General features: G+C 41.2%; 1 long non-coding RNA gene across 5 annotated transcripts in view; it reads left to right on the forward strand.

Annotated features, from left to right (window-relative positions):
• Positions 1–22055, forward strand: part of LOC123804048 (uncharacterized) — a 32212-nt gene that overhangs the window by 146 nt on the left and 10011 nt on the right. For 4 of the 5 annotated variants that reach the window (XR_015725516.1, XR_015725514.1, XR_015725518.1 and 1 more), the window contains exons 2-5: positions 1263–1404; positions 15600–15960; positions 16091–16271; positions 18945–19011. This is a non-coding gene — a long non-coding RNA (uncharacterized LOC123804048). Of the gene's footprint in view, positions 1–84; positions 268–1262; positions 1405–15599; positions 15961–16090; positions 16272–18944; positions 19012–22055 lie in introns of those variants that run through there. The other variant, XR_015725515.1, reaches the window with a different exon arrangement.

Below are 22055 nucleotides of genomic sequence, written 5' to 3' on the forward strand. Positions count from 1 at the left end.
CAGCCAAATGGGCACGAACCCCCCCCATGCGCCGCGCGGAGTGGTACGGCCGGGCCCCCAAACCTTGCAGTCTCACTTGCTGTTGAGATAATCTGGTGGTTGTGGAGATGGGTTTTGTTGGTTGTGTTCCTTGAGCGTATGGAGGCAGTCCTTTAGATGGAGTCTAATTTTTTTTGCGAACTTTCTGGAAACCTACCCTTCTTACCATCCCAGTTACCGGGGAGCTCAGGGTTTCTGAAGCTTTGAGAAAAAGCCCAAATTCAACAGGTATATATTTAGTATGCATATAAATATCTGTCTCCCAAATCTTGCAGCAGTTTGCATTTGACCTTAGACAATTCATCCTCCATGTTAAATCAGATCAGTACCGAGGTTCGTTTTTAATTGACTGCCTAGAATAAAGCAGTGTGGAGGATACACGGTATTGCATTAGTAATGCTGATGTAATGTGACTCCCGGGGAAGAATTGGTTGGTCATGGGGAAGCTGTAGAAACCTGGCGGATGTGACCGTAATACAAGAGAGGAGGCAGGCGATCGGAGACTTTAGGACGCAGATCCAGGGAAAAGAAAGGTATGATTTCGACAGGAGAAGGTGTAAAAAGAAAACGTATTTTTAAAAGAATGGGGGGCTTTGAAAAATAAAATTCTCTGTTCACAGTGGAATATTCACAGTGGAGGAGAAAGAGAATGGCAACTAAAGGAACGGCTGTTCTCTAATGAGCCCAGGTGGAGCTTGTTTTTCCTACTAGCAATGCAAAAGATGGAGAGAAAAAGCATATGCAGAAGAAAGAATGTAAAGCGGGACCAAAATCTGTACGAATAGTGTCAGGAGAGCTAAACCTCAGAATGAAATGGGACTTGCAGAAATGCTCAGGAAGCAAGAAGGTCATCGTTGTTCTAATATGCCCATAACAAATAATGATCATGGTGGAAGAATAGACCTGTTTAGGGAGTCCAAAGTTAAGAGATGGCAGAGAGAAGAGAGGGAATCTACATTTCTATTATTATTATTACCTCTACATGGATTAATGGACAGATCTTTTGCATGTCCTCTCATGTAATCCTTAGAGGATCCAGTGAAAAAACTCTTACTGGTCCAACTTCACAGATTAGAATTCGTGGCTTAGAGAAGTTAATTTGTTTATGATTACAAAGAAAAATGAAACAGAAGTAAAGCCTAGTGAGTTGGGCACTAAGAGCCCATTCTCTTTCCAAGTTAACACTCCATTCCATTTCTATCTTCTCCCATTTTTACCATCAGAAAAATGACCTTCACCCAGAAAATGAGAGAGAAACATCTGGAAGAAGAATCTAATGGAAGAATTTTATGATCTGTAAACTATGCCCCAACAAGTTGTTTTTTAAAAAAAGAAGGCGACTTGAAAGCCAAGACAGGTGAAAAGGTAGGTACAAGAACATCTGGCTATGCTGAATGAGTTCTTGCCTTTAGACAGAATTACATCCCAGTTAATTTATTCAACAAATACTGAAGTATCTACTATGAGACAGGCACTGAGCTTAGAATTGGGGATATAAAGGTGAACAGTAAATAAACACGAAACTTCCCTCAGGGAGTTTTTATCAGTGATGTGAAAGCAAGTAGAGCTCAGGAGCACCTTACCTCGTGTAGAGAATCAGGAAGGCTTCCCGAAGGAAGCGGCATTTAAGATAAGGGCTGATGGACAGGTTGAAGTTAGCATGTGACAGTTATTACCAAAATAAATAGTAAAAAATGGTCATGAAAACACTAGAGAGGGGCGCCTGTGTGGCTCAGTCGGTTGAGCGTCTGCCTTCATCTTAGGTCATGATCCCAGGTCCTGGGGTCAAGCCCCAAACGGGGCTCCCTGCTCAGCAGGGGAGTCTGCTTCTCCCTCTGACCCTGCTCGAGCTCTCTCTCACTCGCTCACTCTCTCTTTCAAATAAATAAATAAACCATTTTTTAAAAAAAGACACTAGAGAAATCTCTGTGAAAGGCATTTATTCATTCACACAATAAATAGATATATCAAGGGCCTACTATGTGCCAGGAAGCATTGGAGCAATAAATAAAATAACTCCCTGCTTACCAGGAGATGCCAGAGACTGGACAAACACAAACCTTAGCCTGATCTTTAAAAAAGGGTGTGGGGAGGGGTATGTTGCTGAAACTGCAGGCCGGGAGATTTGAGGTCAGTCTTTAGCAAAATTCTAGGAGTCTAAGAAAAAATAGAATGGTTGCATTTAGAACAAGTTATGCCAGCCAGCACTTCTCTTCTTTTCTTTTGGAGTCACTGGCTAGAAGAACAGGCAAAACATTTCCCATTGTATTCTTCCTGCTGCCTGGGTTGGCATCCATTGATATCATAGTTGAGGTGGTTTTATAACTTACTTAGTTATTCTACCTTAAAAAAAAAAAAAGTGCTATTGAATGGAGTCATTTCAAGCTGCAGCCACCTGGCAGTGTTTTAATCCTGGTTTGTGCAGTTTTTTGGAGCAGAGATAGAGTGCATGCATCAGGCAAGGATAAGCAGTCTAAAAGGCAGAACTATGAGATTTAGAAAAATGAGTTAAAAATAAAGATGAAATTTAATAGAGATTTTGGTGATGATTGTACACTCCTGTGAATATACCAAAAAACTTTAAACGGGTGAATGTACCTCAATAAAGGTGTTAAAAACTCAGTAGGGATATGTGTGAAGCTCGGCAGGACAATGATTATAGTACAATTGATCTTTATATTCATTTTTTCTTTTTTTAATTTACCAGAATCTATGGTTAAAAAGTATGTAATAATATGGAAAAATATCAAGTGAAAAGTCAATATCTTGATTATACTCACTCAAAAATGAACACACAAAGGTAGAAAAACATTTTTTTCAGAGACAAAAGCATTTTAAAAAATCAGTTAAACATAGGATAAACATGGAGTAGACCTGTTATGGGTGGAGAAACAAAAACAGTGAATGAATAAGTCATCCTTCATAAATAAAGATGCCATTTCTGGTTCACCAGCAGGATTTTTTTTTTTTTTTATCATAAGTGTTATTTTTCCAGCAATAATGAAGATTTGGGATGGACCCTTTAAAAACTACCTTCTGATAATTCTGATGACAGAAAACAGAAACTCGAATATCCTTGGCAGGTCAGTTCTGCAGTGTTAGGGGAGTCAACCCTGAAGGCTCAGCCCCAAGTTTAGTTCTCCAGCACTTCCAGTGGTTTTGTAAGCACTAAATTCCCTGTATTAAATCTCTTTCTATTTAAAATACCCAGAGTAGGGGTGTCTGGGTGCTTCAGTCGGTTAAGTGTCTGCCTTTTGCTCAGGTCGTGATCCCAGGGTCCTGTTGGGCTCCCTGCTCTGTGGGGAGTCTGCTTCTCCTTCTCCCTCTGACCCTACCCCCTGCTCGTGTGCACGCACTCTCTCTCTGAAATGAATAAATAAAAAATCTTTAGGGGCGCCTGGGTAGCACAGTGGGGCGCCTGGGTAGCGCAGTCGTTAAAGCGTCTGCCTTCGGCTCAGGGTGTGATCCCAGCATTCCGGGATCGAGTCCCACATCGGGCTCCTCCGCTGGGAGCCCGCTTCTTCCTCTCCCACTCCCCCTGCTGTATTCCCCCTCTCGCTGGCTGTCTCTCTGTCACATAAATAAATAAAATCTTTAAAAAAAAAAAATCTTTAAAAAAATAAAATAAAATAAAATACCTAGAGTAGTTTGGGACTCCCGTATTAGCATACTGCATGCATTTTAGGTGAATCATGAAAATGTAGTAGTTATTTGTTTTAATATCCGTCAGAGAAGCTGTATGTTCTTCTATGTGTATATAATTAGAACATCAAGTTTGTGATTTTGCCCATGTTAAATCCTTGGGCAAGTCTAACGTGTACTAGGCAAATAATATCATTGGTCTATAAGGGTATGGCAAAAATCACAGAAGTCTTCACAAATCTCAACAATAGAAAAACTCCGCTCAAAGGACAAGACATTTGCTAGTTGAAGGGGTAGAGTTTACAATGTATTTAGGAAGGCAGGGTACTCAAGCACTGAAGCAATACTTCCCAAATATTTTGGGGTGTGGGTATTTCTACAGATGTTACCCAAGGAGGGAGATGAGGAAGGAAAGAAAACTAGCCTTTTTTGTTTTACAGAGAACATTGTAATTGTTATCCTCGTTGGCTCCTCCTACCAATTCTCCGGTATCCAAATGTCTATGTTGATTTTACAGATAAGGAAACTGAGGCCTCAGAGAAGCTGTTTAACCTGCTAAAGTTCACACAGCTACTAAGTGTCTGAGTCTGAGTTTCAACCCAACTTCATTTGATTTCAAAACTTGTGCATGTTCCGCTCTTCTGCCTGCTTCTGTCTACGGCCCAGCGCTAGGACCTTGGTCATTACCACCAGAAATAAGGATGAAGCTCAGGCACTGAGAAGAGCTGAAATGATTTCTGCAGTGTCCGGGGCCAGAGCCGGTCACCCAACCCTCTGATAGGCATTGCTCACTTTGAGGTCTGGAAGTGCAGTTTGAATTTAAAATTAGCATGACATTAATAATTGACAGAGTACTTCCTCAACTTTTTAAACTTCTTGACAATTCCTCTGTCAATAATATGTCCCCAGAAGTAAGATTGTGACATCCAGAGATTTTTGAGTTAAAAATAACACACAAAAAAGATGACGTATAATGCAAAGAAACTACCCCACTTAGTTCCAATGCCGAAGTCGATTTCCCTCCTGTTTTCCTAAAAGCAGTTCATTTACTGGGTTGTCACAAGTATATCTGAAGGAGGAAAAATAAATGGGAAGGAGGAGAATACATGTTCTCATTGACTTACACCTTACATGTATTCATATATTCATTCAACAAATGTTTTTTGAGTATGTACCGTGTGCCAGAAACTATACTAGGCTTCCCTGGGTTGGGGTTGCCAGATGACAGACATAAGGCGTAAACCGTATTTCCTAACTTTTTAAGATAAATCATCAATTTAAAGCTGCTTTTCAAGGGGGTAGGAGGGGGACCCAGTGCACCAAATGTATTTATCAATTGTAAGGCCTTTTCCTTTTAAAACTGTTTATAAATGAAAACCGTGTGCATCTTAGAAACAGGGAAATGGTCTTTTGTATCAAGCTCTTCACACTCACTTTGCAGTCAGTTTGCACTCAGTTTCCTCAACAGTGAAATGAGAATTTCATGAACTCTAAGATTTCTCTTAGTCCAAACTACTGAGGACCTTGAGCGGCAGAAAATAAAAGATACATAGACCAAATCATATAAAAGTTTGGGTTAAGTCTCCCTTCATCTCTAGTTCCTTAATTTTAGCTATTAGGCCTTTTTAATGTCACTAGGATACAATAAACAAGATCGACCAGTTAAAATCAGTTTCTGAAGTGTCCTTCAGACCCATTTGTTATCTATTTCCTTTTACCAGGAGATTATGAACAATATGATAAGCAGAAAATATTTAAGTCTATAAATATACCAGGAAGAAATGTTTTCTTGAGAACACTGCTGAGTCTTAACCGAACCAAGCATTTTTTTTCAGAATCCTTAGAGTGAACAAATCAATATATAGATGTCTAGTGTCTTGGTCTTACTTGGACATTTAGCTTCAATGGTCTAAGAATATGAAGCAATAAAAAAAAAAAAAAGAACATCTGAACAAGTCAAATTGGAAAAATAACCAAAAACCCTCAACCCCAAACCATAAGAGACTCTTTTTTTTTTTTTAAAGATTTTATTTATTTATTTATTCAACAGAGATAGAGACAGCCAGTGAGAGAGGGAACACAAGCAGGGGGAGTGGGAGAGGAAGAAGCAGGCTCATAGCGGAGGAGCCTGATGTGGGGCTCGATCCCGTAATGCCGGGATCACGCCCTGAGCCGAAGGCAGACGCTTAACCGCTGTGCCACCCAGGCGCCCCTCAAACCATAAGAGACTCTTAATCATAGGAAACAAACTGAAGGTTGCTGGAAGGGAGGGGAGTAGAGGGATGGGGTAACTAATGATGGACATTAAGGAAGGCACGTGATGTACTGAGCACTGGGTATTATATAAGACTGATGAATCACAGAACAGTACCTCTGAAACCAATAACACATTATACGTTAACTAATTGAATTGAAAAAAAAAAAAAAAAAAACAACCCTCAACCCATAAATCCACCACCCTAAGAAATTTACAGTTTCATTTCTCCACATATTTCTCCCAGTACTTGGTCATCTATGTAGCCAACTCTGCTGGGTTCCCAACCAGATTCTTTTCTCTTTCTACTTCCTAACTGACTGCCCACTGTTCTAATCCCAGCTCCACCCTGCTTTCTCAGACCCCAGCTCAAATCTATTTTCTTTTGTGGGGGAATGATGGGAGAGGAGGAGAAAGGAGTACTGTCCTTGAGGATCTTTGCTGCCTCTTGGGAGACCAGCAGTATTTCAAACAGTGCATAGTAGACCTTCCGTGGAAGAGCCCCTCAGAGCACTAGGTCAGCCATAATGCCAGAAGCAGATATCCTGTTTGTTTCTTTTTCTCAGCTGTGAAACTTTCCCCAGCAGCCCCTACTCCTTGAAAACTGCTCTTGTGAAACCGGACCAGAACTGAGCCTTATAGGCATAAGTCCCCTCAGTAAGGGGACTCTGATCACTTAAGGAGAGTGGGAAGCACATTGTATGTCAAAAAGGAAAAAAAAGAAATCCACGCTGTATCTCAAAAGGGACAAATCGTGGGGCACTTGCGTGGCTCCATCTGTAACTGTCTTTGATTTCAGCTCAGGTCATGATCTCAGGGTCCTGAGATCCAGTCCTGCATCTGGCCAGCTCTGGCTGGGTGTGGAGTCTGCTTAGGATTCTCTCACTCCCTTTCCCTCTGCCCCTCCCCTCCACCCCCACCTCATAGCATGCTCTCTCTCAAAAAGGGGAGGGGGACAAATTGAAGAAACACATTTATCTCTAAAAGGAAAAGGAGAAAGAAATCCATGCTTAAATATAGGCAATGAAACTGCAGAAAACCATGAACAAAGAAAGATTCTAGAATCAGCCATAAAGAAAGCATAAATGAAGATGACGGCAGTCTCCTCCACAGAAACTACGGAAGACAAAAGACAGTCAATCATATACCTTCAAAGTGTTGAGAGAAAATAACCGTCATCCTTGAAATTCCTATTCAGCAAAACTGTTTTTTTCAAAACAAAGGTGAAAAAAATTATATGCAAACAGAAACTGAGTTGACTACCTAGAGAACTGTATAACAGAAACTTGTAAAGGATATAATTTTTTTTTAAATGATCCAGTAGATCCAGAAAAAAAGATTAAAATAATATTCGGGGGAGTCATGTATATAAACCCAAATAAATAGCATTTGTGTATAATAATAATGTCTAGTACACAGTCTTAATAAACAGAATAGCAGTAAAAAGCTGTTCGGCATAATAACGTATGTGATGGGGGAAAGTGCATTAAGGGTAATAGTATTCCAAAGTCCTTTTATTATTCTGGCAGAAATTAAGAAATTAACTTTAGACTTTGTTAAGTGAAATAGTCATGATAACGTCTCAAGGGAAATTAATAAAGAAAAGAAAAATATATAAATCCAAATAATTAGAAATAGAATAAAGAAAAAAATATATAATCAAATCCCCAAAAAGGCAAGATAAGAGAAAACTCAGAAAATCCAGGACAAATAGGATTCACAAGGTAAGATAGAAAAAGTCCAAATAAATCATACTACACATAAATGGACTAAACTTACATGGTTTATCAAATTAGATTTTAAAAATCTAAATAATGTGATTTTTTTTTAACGATTGTATTTATTTACTAGAGAGAGAAGAGAGCATGAGTGGGGGCAGGGGAGGAAGCAGGTTGTGGGAAGGGCAGAGGGAGAAGCAGATTCCCCACTGAGCAGGGAGCCCGATGATGCAGGGCTCAATCCCAGGACCCTGAGGTCATGACCTGAGCTGAAAGCAGACGCTTAACCAACTGAGCCACCCAGGTGCCCCCAGATATGTCCTGTTTTTGAGAGACATGCCTAGTATAAGGATATGGCAAGACTGAAAGTAAAAGGAAGGGAAAAAGTTTTCCAGGAAAAACATTAACCATAGAAACCTAGTATAACTATATCAATAACAGCATCAGCATGACAGATTGTTAAGCAAAGGCATTATTAAAGATAGAGGCCATTGTTATGATTATTTAATTCACCAGGATGATATAATGAGTCCAAATTGTATGTTTCTAATAAAGCAGCCTCAAACATGTAAAGCACAAATTGGTGGGATTACAAGGGAAAATGGATAAATCCACTATCACCATGAACCAACCTTTCTCAATTATTTGTAAGTTAAGCCAACGATATAGTGGGGAGCATGGTTCCTAGTTAAAACATTTGTGTGATTTCTCAGACCTGACCATAGGCAATTACAAAGGCTTTATCTGGCAGGCCTCCTGGGGGAAGCTGCCCATCCCACACCAGACACCAAAGCAGCCTTTGGGAAGAGCTGAAGTCAAGGACTTAGGCCCCTCTGGCCAATCATGCTTTTCACATATGTGCATTCCCAGTCCCAGAGTCTTTATTTCTAGGTCTCTTTTTCTTAGCCTGGGGCACAGGTCTTCCAGGCACCCTTTCAGAGGCCTCCTTATAGGGAGCAGAGGGAGAAACTCTGAAGGCACTTCTACCCAGGCTGACTTACAATTTCTCCCACTCCCAGCCCTTCCCCCTTGTCCTCACTGTGATCACAGGGTTGATAAAACTATTCGACTCTTGTTCCGGGGCTCCCTCCATTGTGGAACGACCCCGCATCTGCACTGATCCAGCTGACTTTGAGCAGTGTGCTGTTCCATGTGGGAAAATGGAACAAGAGGAGTCTGCACTCTCCCCACTTTAGCCTCTTGCTTGTACCATTGCATTAAGTGAATAAAGGCTTAGCTCTTTCATTTTTGGCATGTTGCTTTGATCAGCTACTCTGAAACCTAGCAGCTCGCTCGCGCTCTCCCCCATCTCAGCTGCAGAACTCCTGACATATCAAAGATTAAACAAATTCTTTTTGAACAATACAACTAACAGTGTTAATCTAATGGACATATATAAAACTCTGTACCTGACCATTTTAAAATGTGCATTGCTCTCAAGAGTTCATGGAGCATTTACAAACGTTGATTGAATGCCTTGTCATAAAGCATGACTCAACAAATTTTGTGGAATCAGTATTATGCAGACAATATTTTCTAACTGCAATGCAATTAATTCAAATAACAACAATAAAATGACAAATGAGACCTATAAAATTAACTTTGGATATTAAAATGCACACTTTTTGGTGAATCATTGCTCAAAGTAAAAGTCGTTAATTAAAATTTGAAAATGTTTAAAACTGAACAATATTAACAGTTGAAATATCAAAATTTATGAGATGCATTGAGAGTAATATTTGAGGGAAATTCATAACATTAAATGCTTATATTAGAAAAGAAGAAACGTGGAAAACTAGTGAACTCAGGATCCAACTGAAGAAATTAGAAAAATAAACTCAAGGCAAGTAGAAAAAAGTAGATAATACTGAGCAGAAATAGATGATACAGTAAAACACAATAGAGGTGCTCAACAAACAAAAGTTGGTTTTTAAAAAAAGATTAATAAGGGAGAGAAACAAAAAAACTAAAAAGATTAATAAACTAGACAATCACCAGGGAGGATTTATGGGGGAAAAAAGAGATTATTACACAAGTAGACAATATTAAGAATGTAAAGTGGGAACATAGTCACATACACATTACAGATTTAAAAGACAGTAAGCAAATACTATGAACAATTTTATGTCAATTTGAAAAATCAGAGAAATAATTTAAATACCTAGAAAAAATAGAAAGCCTGCCTTGTGTAATAAAGTAATTAAAACTCTTTCAATGAAAAAATACTCAGCCTTATATGCTTACCAGACATCCAAGGAACAGATCATTCCATTCCTACATCCACTATTCCTGAGAAGCTGAAGAAGGGAATGCTGGCTGACATCAGGGAAAATGGCAGTATAAGGGCTTTTAAAAATGTCCCCCTCTGTGAAAGCATTTCTCCACAGCCTCCATCAACACTTGTTATTTTCCTTTGATTGTAGCCATCCTCGTGGGTGTGAGATGGTTATCTCATGGTCATTTCGATGTGTCTTTCCCTGATGGCTAGTAATGCGGAGCTTCTTTTCATGTTTATTGGCCATTTGTATATCTTCTTTGGAGAAATTTCTATGTACGCTAGCCTTTTGAATCCGCTCCAATAATAGTGTTCCTCACAGCACTCCAAAATCTTCCCTGATGTAGCCACATTTTACTTCAAGAGTACTTTTTTGTCCTCCTCTTCCTAGGATGACCGGCAGCATTCTGTCCCATAAACACTCTCTTCTCTCAGCATCCAGGACAGACAACTCTTCAGGGATTTCCTCCCTTCTCACTGACACTCCTCTTCTGACACCCTTGCCATCTCTATTCATTAGGTGGTCCCCATCACTCAGTGGTTGAATCTCTTCTGTCCTCTGTACTCATGCACTTGAAGGCCTCGTGCAGCTCATGGTCTTAAATCCCATCTTTATGCTGGGGACTCCCAAATATATATCTACAGCCAGACCTCCCTTCTGATCTTCTGTCCAGTGCCTACTCCACATGTCCATTTTGATGTTTAGCACCTAACTTGTCTCCAACTGAATTCCTCATCCTCTCTCCAGACCTGCCCTTCCACACTCCTCCCCATCCAGACAAAATCTACTTCATTGAGCTTCTAATTGCTTGGGCAAAAAATTTCAGCATCACCCTGGGGTCTTCTCTTTCATACCCTACAATCCGTCAGCAAATCTTGGCAGCTCTATCTTCAAAACATATTCTGAATTCTTACCACTGAGAAAATTATAAGGCAGTCATTAAAAATAACATGCAGACATTTTTTGATTAAAACATAGAGTGGAAAGATGGCATGCAAATCCTATGTGCAATGGGATTCCGATAATGTAAGATATGCTTCAAATAAAGATTTGAAAGTCACCGAATATCCTAAAAAAGAGATATTTTCATATTGTTCCATATTTTTCTTTAAAAATATCTATCCAGCTATAAACTGCTGGGAAGGTTTCAGTGTTTATAACATTGACAGAGGGATGCCTGTGAGGCTCAGTTGGTTTTACGTCTGCCTTTGGCTCAGGTCATGATCTCAGGGTCCTCGGATCGAGCCCCACATTGGGCTCCCTGCTCAGCGGGGAGTCTGCTTCTCCCTCTCCCTCTGCCCCTCCCCCTGCTTATGTCCTCTCTCTCAAACAAATAAATAAAGTCTTTTAAAAATATATAATATTGACAGATGTTTGTAAAGTACAGTAGCATTTTAAATAGTTCTGTGACATAAGTAAGAAAGGGAACTCATTTTTGGAGACCTACTTGTACCATATACTTGGCAAATTGTTTTGCAATATACTGTCTCATTTAATTCTCTGAACTTTTACTTAAAAAAAAAAGATTTATTTATTTTGAGAAAGAGGGGAGCAGAGGAGAGGGCATAGGGAGAGGAAGAGGGAGGATCCCAAGCACAGAGACCGACATGGGGCTCAATCCCACAGTACTGAGATCATGACCTAAGCCGAAACCAAGAGTCAGACATGCCCAACCATCTGAGCCACCCAGGCACCCCTCTGGCTCTTTTAAAAACACAGCTTTATGAAAGTATAACTGACATACAGTAAATGTTTACAATGTCTAATGTGTAATTTGACAAGTTTTGACGTATGTATATATCTGTAAAATTGTCACCAGATTAGGATTATGGGCATATCCCCCACCTCAACAGTTTCCTCACACACCTTTGTAATTCCTTCCTCCTGCTTCTCCGAGCTTCTTGGCTCCCCCAGCAACCACTGATCTACTTTCTGCCACTATAGATTAGTTTGCATTTTCTAGAGTTTTATATAAATGGAATCATAACATTATGTACTCTTGTCTGGCTTCTTCCAGACAATCTTTTTAGGTCTTATTCACATCTTATGGTTGAAGAAATAGATTAATAGAAGTTATGACACTTGCCTAAAATCATGCAGTAATAAGAGATGGCCCTGGACTTCCCATCCATTTCTGCCTGTCACCTCAATGTGTTGAAAGTAAGGCCCCACATCGTTCAGTTGATTGTCAAAAATTATAATACCAGTAAGTGGCCAAGGTAGGACAGAAACCCACTATGCTACATGTGGCTTATTTATGCTATTTATGTGGTTACTGGAAGGAACATGATGATGACTTTTTTTTTTTAGAGATTTTATTTATTTATTTGCCAGAGAGAGAGAGACAGTGCGAGCGGGTGTGAGAGTACAAGCAGGGGAAGCAGCAGGCAGAGGGAGAAGCAGACTCCCCGCTGAGCAAGGAGCCCAATGAGGAACTCGATCCCAGGACCCTGAGATCATGACCTGAGCCAAAGGCAGATGCTTAACCCATTGAGCCACCCCGGCATCTCTATGATGACTTTTAGATTTCACTAAGACCACATTTTCAGAAGTCCTAGCCATGAACTTGACCTTGATGGTGGCCTTGAACAGAAGAGCCAATGTGGTACCTTCTGACAAAGCTTCCTTCAACACAGTTTCTTTCAAACTTGTTAGGAAAGAGAATCTACTTCTTTAGAAACTGCCTTTTGATCCCCCCGGGTGATTTTCCTCTTCAGAAAAACACCTGAACTGTGGTTAAGGAGAACTGGTGGTAGTTTGGGTTCCTTCTGTCCTTCCATTCTCTGCTTCTTCTCCTCTCCCCTCTCTCCCTCCCTCCCTCCCTTCCTTCCCACCTTCATCCCTTCCCTTTCCTTCCCTTTCCTTCCTTTCCTTTCCTTTCCTTCCCTTTCCCCCCTTCAGTTTTCTCTTTTAAAGATTCATCAGCAATTTATCCTCATTGTCATGTTTGTTACCACTGCTTTGTACTCTAGGCGGCCTAGACTGCCAGAATCATGCATGCATCGGAGCAAAATGTTTGGCTTGTGATTTCCAAAACCGCCACATTACTATAATTTGATTTCCAATTAATACACTTATTAGGCTTATCTGATGCCTTTCTATCTCAGAGATCATGTAAGTTTTACCTTGAACACCTTTTTAGTATCTGCAAAGTTTAATTAGTGCCTTTGGAGCTGTCTATATATTGAAAAACAAGTTTATAAAGATAGAAAGAGTGTATAAGCAGTAAGATGATAGCTTGAAAAAAGTATTAAAATAATTGGACCCTTGTCAGAAAGGCGGGGAAAAGACCTGTATAGTCTTTTAAGTTATCTGTTTAAAAAATGATTTTAATTGTGTGCAACTATTGTAATCTATGTGTGTGAAGTTAAATGTCAGAAACCATATGTTTTGACAAAATTTTTGAACTCTCAGCTAGCTAACCTATGAAAAATGGTGTTCCATATCCACCGGGGCAACGGTTCTAGGGAAATACAAGGAGCTGTGACAGCAGCTCCCATATCACAAATGCAAGCTGGAATACTCTGGAAACCACATGTCAATATGAACATTAATTGGTACGTGAGACTGACTTATAAACAGCAAGCCGGAAAGGAATCGAAATCATCTTAGAGCCTGGCTGTACATACCTCATATTTTTGGACTTATGCCCAGCAACTCAGCAGAGCAGGAAAACAGTACGAAACAATTCTTTAAATGATGCTATTGGTAAGGGAGGGACAAGTTAACCTCCATCCTTTCTCCTAAAAGATTCCAGGTTGTAGATTTGAGTTTGTATTTATGAGACCCTGAAATAGCATTTAAGTCTATTTTTTTTTTTTTTTTTTTTAGTGACAGACCAACTGTATACATGAAACCTGGCAAATTTTTAATAAGGAAATAAAATGTAACCTTTATGAACAAATTCTTCATGACTTCTATGCTTGTGAAACCTGATTGCTCTCATCTCTGATATTTTCAAACTTATCTTCTATTCATTTTTATGTAGCAGGCCAGGCCTGAGAGGTCGTACACAGGGCAAAATGGACGCAGGTGATGAGAGAGAAATAAATATAGCATGGTAAGGAAGTCAAAGTTTTCAGTTCAAAATATCCAGTTGAAAACATGAAATCAAGAGGACAAAAGCATAAAATGAACATGAGGGTAAAAGGGAAATGAAATGTTCTAATTCAGGCCAGATTCCAACTCTTTTGACTTCAGTGGCGTGTTATTCTGGAGATACCTGGATCTCTCTATTTTTATATGTCCTACATTCTATGAGCACAAAGAGTGGAGAAGACACAGAATGTGCCAAGATGAGGATGCGCGCCTATTTTCCAGTTACCTTGGCACAGTTACTTCACCCCCCTGAACTTCTCCCATCTGTAAAATGGGGCTGCTCACAGCACGCTGGGGGATGGCGTTCATGTATTAAGTGCTTAGCAGATGGAAAGCCCTCAGACATGCTAGTTACTACAAGGGGAGGGACTAAAGACCTAAAATGGTGTCACGGAAGTCCGAGTTCTCGCCTTTCCTTGCATGGGTCTACAGGATGGAGCCTGTTTTTGTCCCTTGTTCAAAGTCGCCATCGCTCACTGTCTACCACTGCTCATCCTTACAGCAGCAGAACCTTGAATTCTGGGGGCCCTTAGTTGCCTGCCTCAGGACAGATGTGCCTTTTGAGATCATATGTCTCATCTAAAAAATGTTTTTTGCCCATTTTGTACTTGACTTCATAATAGAAGTGCATTTGTTCTGATACAAAATAGTTCCCCAGGGCACCTGGGCGGCTCAGGTGGTTAAGTGTCGAACTCTTGGTTTTGGCTCAAGTCATGATCTCAAGGCTGTGAGATCCAGCACCGTGTCAGGCTCCACGCTTAGCGCTGAGTCTGCTTGAAATTCATTCCCCCCCCCTGCTCCTCCACCTGCCTGCGCTAGTGCTCTCTCTCTCAAGTAAAACAAAATAAAATAAAATAAAATAAAATAAAACAAAACAAAACAAAATAAAATATTTCCCCCGTGTTTTCTAGCACACTTGTCACTCTAGGAGGATTTGTAAGTACTCCTGAAATGTGGCCGCATGTTCCCAGGGTGTGAAAAACCCAGTTTGAGAGACAGACTGGCTCCCAGCCCTTAGGATCTGTTTAGTTTGGAAGAATCGGGGAAAGCAGATCCTTTGTCCCAAGCAGGTATTTGTCCTCTCTGAGGACCTGTAACTAGTTTGGTTTTCACTTTTCTGGAACTGCATTTCCTTATTGCTGGTTGTCTCAGGTCAGGTTTTAAAGAAGCGGGGCCAGAGAAGAATTCCATGCACCGTGATTTATTGATGGCAAAGCCTTTATCCAGGAAAAGCCTCAAAGGGAGGGAAGGAAGCAAAATAAAGGAGGGGGAAAGAGCCAAGCGGGGATGTGGTCTCAGGTCTAGTCTGACCTTGGCCTGATCCACGGGGGGAAAGCAGGAATCTTCCTGCAGAATTGTCCTTCCTTTGAGACAAGGCAGCAGCCTCTGTACCCCAGTGGCCATCACTTGGTGGCTGTGCTGTCTTGGTGGCCTGTTTGAACGCTCCACTGGGCTAGCAGCTTCCAGGTGGGGTGGTTGGAGGCTCAATCAGTGGATCCTTTGCTCTTGAGCTCATCCCACATCTCCTTGGCTGTGAAGTGGGTCTCCTAGCTTTGTGTGTTCCCTTGGCAGGAGGAATTCAACCACCTGTAAGTCCTCAGATAGTAAAGCAGGATGAAGCCCTCCCTGTGGACAGGAGAGGCTAAGCCACGCCAGGGATACATGGCTGTTTCTGTGAAGATGAGCTGCTGGCGCTCTCAAGATGAAAGAGGTCCAGTATAGTGAACAAGCCACGACATGACTGGTGCCACATCAAGGGCTCGTCAAGGCCTGCAAGGTGCTAGCTACCTCATGGTCATCTGGCCTGATCAACACAATATTGTCACTGCAAGGGATCAGTGTGATGCTCTGTAGGATGTCCAGAAAGTGCGGATCTCTTAACGCTACATGAGGATGGAACGTGAGAGTGGAAGCATAGCTCCGAAACAAGACCGTAAGTGTAAACTGTGGCCAATTCCATGGCAGAACAAGGTGTTTCTGCCCTTCCCTTTGGATTGGAATGGAAGGGTGTCAAATCAGTGGCCGCATACCATGTAACTGACCATATTAATCTGCTCTAACAGGGATCCCACTCCTGACAGGTAGATACGGTAAAGCTACCGCTTGTGGTCTGTAGTCGTCGTCCATCCGGCCTCTCTTGAGAGCAACCCCTGGTATCACGACCATGCATACCCACATGCTGTTCAGGACCCGTAGTCCTGTCGACGAGTCTGGGTCTGAAAACGGAATCGCGTCCTGAACCAGGCAAGGAATTATAACTTCTCATTGGGGTACCGTCTCTTAGTCTCGTGGTCTTCCATCCTTGATTTCTTCTACTCGAAAGTGGTATCCTCCTCAATGGCCCATCTATTTTGCCCCTGGGGACATCATGTTCTACTATCTCAATAAACCTCTGCAAGTCAGCCTGCCTATTTATTGCCAACCTGACCTTGTTGATTATTATTATTGCAACCTCTGGCTATATACGTAGGAGTAGAATTGCTGGATTAAATGGTAGTTCTATGTTTAACTTTTTGATAATCTGCCAGACTGTTTTCCAAAGTGGCTGCTTCGTTTTACATTCCCACCAGCAGGGGATGAGAATTCCAATTTCTCCACGTCCTTGCCAGCCTTGTTTTTCTCCTTTTGATTCTCTCCATCCTAGTGGGTATCTAATTGCGGTTTTGATTTGCATTTCCCTAAAGGCTAATGTTGTTCCTTATCTTTCAAGTGTGATTTGGCCATTCGCAGATCTTCTGTGAGGATATATCTATTTGGATCTTTTGTCCATTTAAAAGATTGAGTATTTGTCTTTTTGTTATTGAGTTGTAAGAGTTTTGTGTATGTTCTAGATACAAGTCCATCATCAGATGTATGATTTACAAATACTTTCGCTCATTCTGGGGGTCATCTTTCCATGAGGTCATCTAGCAGGGCCTTCATTTCAGCATCTGCTTACTGAGTACCTGGCAGATGACTGATAACATATTAGATGTCAGGAATTTGCAGATCAGTAAGACATGTTTTCCACCTGTAGGAAAGGGGGGGGGGAAGCACAGAATTGAAATACCTGCATCAGCTCCTGGTTTTCCTCAGTCCTCTGGCCACTCGTCATCTCTCCAACCCTTCCAACTACGCCAGAGCTCAGTCCTGAACTCTTCTCTTTTCTAACTACACTCATTCTCCTAACGACCTCGTTCACCTGTAAACAAATGATCCCAAAATGTGTACCTCTCTCTCAGGATCCCTCCCCTGCATGCCAGACTCATCTATACAATTGCCCAGTTGATGTATTCCCCTGTATTTCTAATAGATATTGCAAAGTTAAAGGACAAAATCTGGACTTCTGGTGTTACTCTCAAAACTTGTTCCACCCCTAGCCGTCTGTGTCGTTAAATGGCAATCCTGTTCTTCATCATTCAAGTCAAGAACCTTACAGTCATCTTCGACTCCTCTTTTTCTCTCACACCCAACATTCTGCTTGACAGCAAATCCTAAAATCTCTACATTCAAATTATAAACAGATTCTTTTTTTTTCTTGCCCCCTCTTTTTTTTTTTTAAGATCTTACCTATTTATTTGACACAGAGAGAGAGAACAAGCTGGGGGAGCAGGAGAGGGAGAAGCAGGCTCCCCGCCAAGAAGGGAGCCCCATGTGGGGCTCGATCCCAGGACCCCGGGACCATGACCCAAGCTGAAGGCAGATGCCCAACTAACTGAGTCACCCAGGTGTCCCAAAATATATCCAGATTCTAACAACTTGTCACCACCTGACTCAGTGCTAACAGCTGGGTTTGAGTCAATAGCATCTCTCATCTGGATTATTGCATTGGCCTTTTAACTCATCTTCCTACTTCTGCCCTTATCTGCCTCCTACAGTCTATTCTTAACATAGCAGCAAGAGTGGATTCATTTAAAATGTCAGATCATGTCACTCTGCTTATAACCCTCCCATGGCTTTCTATCTTAAGCAGAGAAAAAGTTGAAACTCCTGTAGTATTCCATGAGGCCATACATGACTTGTCTTTCTCCCTTACCTCTGTATCTCATCTCCTCCTAGTCTCCCCTTCACTAATACCACCCAGCCACACTCCCTCCTCAGTCAGGTTCATGCCCAGGGCCTTTGCACTTGCTGTTCCCTTTGCCCAGAATACTGTCCCTGAGGTAGCCTTATGACCACTGTCTTACTTGTCTCAGGCCCTGGCTCAAATATCCTTGTATCTATTAGGGTTCAGTCAGGGAAGCAGAGCCACTGTGAGTGGCTGTGGGACAAGGGATTTATTATTGGAATTAGATCGTACATAGCTGTGGGACCCTCTGGGGACATGAAAGTCTGGAATGGTGATAGTCACTAGCCAATTCTTCTAAAGCACTGATGCAAGACAGAGCTTGCTGGGGAATCTGAGAAGCCAAGAACATTCAGCCACTAAAGGAGACCACGAAGGGGGAGTTTATGGAGAGATCTGTGGAACTCTGTTTCTTCTGTGTAGTTACAGCCTCTGTGAGTTAGCAGCCAAGTATCTGGTGGTAGGCCTGGGGCCACTCTCGGCTGCTCTTCTAAACATATTTAATTTTCAAATATAGACAAGAGCAAAAAACATGCTTCTAGTTAACATGATATGACTATTTCTCAAGCAGCTAATCATGCAAAATTCCACTTTATCAATATTAGAGTTAGGGATATACATTCATTTTGTAGCTAAGCTAAGCCCCTCTTTGATATTCTGTGATATAAATCCTAAAATTCAAGGTCGACTGCTATTAACACATTATGTTAGATAGTAGGAAAATGGGACAGAGAAAAAGAAAACGTATATACAAATATATACATTCCTATCAAAGTAAGAGAGAAATATTCATAACTACTATGGTCCTTGTTTCTGCAATTGATCATTTGATCATCATTCATATTTATGGCTTCCTTCTTCTATTCCCATAGGCCTTCCTGGCTGTCAGCATGCATTGAGATGAGAGAAGGCACTATTGCAAGAATGCAAGCCATGGAGGTGAGTCATTTGCTCACATGACTGACTTACGCCTTCAGGATAGTCAGAGGTCAGTCTTGACCACTTCCATTAAGGATGGAGTGCTGCTGGGCACATCCAGCTCTATGGCTAGCCAATACCCAGAGCATTAGAGGTGCTTTAGTTTGAATAGTTCAGTCTTTGCTAGGGCCCAATGGCAAGCTAGAAGCTGTTTCTCAAAAAGGAAGATCGTTCTATTCAGAGGGTGGCATAGCTTTGCTCAAAATCTTGACAGTCTGAACTGAGGAGCCAACCAGTGGCTCCATACAGCATTCCTCTCAGTCGCAGACACGTTGATCACCATGGGATTTACCGGGCCAGACAGCCCAGATGGCCATGCAGTTTCAGGGCAGCCTGGACCCATTGGAGAGTCATCTCTTTCTCTGTCCTCCAACCAAAATGGGGAATCCTTTGGGTTGTTGGATAAGTGGGTCACAGCAGCAGTCCTAAAATGTGTATATTGCCTCCCAAGCACCCTGACAACACAAGGTGTTCTACTTTTTCCTATTGATAAGGGGACCACGTGCAGCAACTTGTCCTTACCCTCAGAAGGGATATCTTGATGTGGCCCATGACTCTGGACTCCTAGAAATTTCATTGAGGTGGTAGGTTCCCAAATTTTTATGTTTTATATCCCACCATCTGGCCCCCTGTGTCTATCCAGGGTGTCTAGGGTGGTTGCGATTTCTCTGCTTGCCCACAGGTTCAGTCCTTGTGAAATCATACCCATACCGTTTCAGTGCAGATTGGTCAAGTCCAAACCTCCTTCACTTTCTGCACCTTCCCCCACAAAACCTAAGTTCCGGGAACACTGAACTTCGTATCATTGTCTAAAGATACAATGCCCTTGCAGATCTCAGATATTGATTGTACTCTCAATGCTGGATGACTATTTCCTGTCTTCTCTTAGTAAATTTCTGCTCTTCCTTTAAGATAGAGATAAAATATCTCATCTGTGAAGCCTATCCCTCACTCTGTGCTTCTCCACTGTGCTTCTAGAACCCTCTTTTATTCCTTGACTATGCACCTACCATATCGTATGAGAATTACCTGCTTCCCGGTAAAAGCTCCATAGCAGAGTCTGCCCTACTTCTCTTCCTATCTTCTGATCTTGGCATGCTTCGGTGCGTTAGTTGGAGTTCAATAAATGTGCACTGAATTAATGAAGCTTCCTTCCTAGTCGACTGTCTTCAAAGTGGCTGTGTTCAGTACAGTGCTGAGCTAACTTTATTAGTCGTTATTTTGAATAATTGCTAAATTTTCTTCTTCTCATATGCTGATTTTATAATTGCATTTATTACATGTTTCATAAATGATACGTGGGAATGAGACCCCCACATTCTTATTCCCATAAAAATTTGGGAATAAAAATTTACCTGATAGTTAAAAAAAATCCACATATAGTGCATGTAATTCATCTTATGTTGGAAGGAGGCCAAGTTGTTGTCTGTAAATGTGTGACTGAGGAATGGGTTTGTCAAAACTTCAGTTTAGGCCACCAGCAGGTCAAACGTAGGAGAAAGGATTGGAATTAGATTATGATCAATCTGATCCTAGTATCGCAAATAATGGATGCGAGAAACCACTGTCTAGCATTGACAAGGAAGCCCCAAGAGCCAGAGGCTGGCAGGATCCTTTCCAACCCTGCCCAGGAGTACAGCCTGACCCCTAAATGGGAGTCCTTCAGTGCAGGAGCAGGGGTCCTCCTGCCACCATCACATGGGGGCAACAGGCTGTCAGGACCTTAGATCATTCTGCTCTTGGTGTCACCCCATTCTCACCCTTATTCTGACTCCACTGGAGCCAGCAAATGACCTTCTGGTTGCAATTTGGCTTCTATCACATCATACAGGAAGGTGATAGTTGTAGTTTTGACTATAAATTAATAAGGAAGCTGTGAGTGCGGTGAATATGAAGTATTCTGACCATCTCAAGTCTCTGGGACTAGAAGCTGAGTCTCTGCCCAGTTTTGGCAGCCAGGCTGCCTTTACCCCAGTACCTTACCTCCTTCTGTACCTGCTCTCAAACCACCGCAGGTGTGCCCACCTCCTAAGCATTCGTATCTGCTTCTTAGCGGGCTCCCTTAGGACTCATACAGTACCCTATTATGTTACTTTCCTTTAAAAATATCCATCCTGGGGGTCCCTGGGTGGCTCAGTTTGTTAAGCATCCGACTTTTGATTTCGGCTCAGGTCATGATCCTCAGGATGATGAGATCGAGCACTGCGTGTTGGGCTCTGTGCTCAGTGGGGACTGTGCTTGAGATTCTCTTCCTTTCCTCTCCCTCTGCCCCCTGCGCCTGCTCTTGCATCCACGTGTGCGCTCTCTCTCTCTCCAATAAATAAGTAATATTAAAAAATAAAAATAAAAATATCCATCTTGTCTCTCCTTTAGATCACTGTTCTTCAAACATTTTTGGCTAGCAGGGGCCATAAACAATGTACCCCCTCATACATTTTTTTAATTGACATACAAAATTTTTTGTCATAAGCTTAAATCAGTGCAAACAATATAATTTCTGGTGCATTAGACATATTGTTAGAGTTTTACTCTTTTAGATGTACCCAATGGAAATAAATTCCATAAAAATTTGATACTCACTATCATCTATTTTTTAAAATACTTAGGCCAGCTGTTCATTAACGTTTTACATTGTTTCTTTTTGGTCTTTATCTCATATTTCAATTCCATTTCTCCCAGAAAATTTCATCCTAATGTAATGTATTTTAATGCCTCAAAGTCTTTTATTTATCATTCTAACATAATTCTCTGCAATACAGAAATTCAATTTTATTCTTATTTCTTGTGCTCTAAGTCTTTAAATATTTGAAAGTATCTTCTAGTTTGAGTTACTATTATTATCAGTGTATTATTAATCAAAATATAAATATATCACAAATTTTATGGATAATTATTAAACACAAAAAGCAATTTTTTTGGAAGTGCATATCTTAAGATGAATAAGGCTGCATTTAAAAAATGAGTTTATGTATTTGTGGATAAATAAAGGCACTACTACTGCTAGA

This window comes from Ursus americanus, chromosome 8 (genome assembly GCF_024610735.1).
Source record: "Ursus americanus isolate L20-20 chromosome 8, mUrsAme1.1.p, whole genome shotgun sequence".
Classification (NCBI taxonomy): Eukaryota; Metazoa; Chordata; class Mammalia; order Carnivora; family Ursidae; genus Ursus; species Ursus americanus.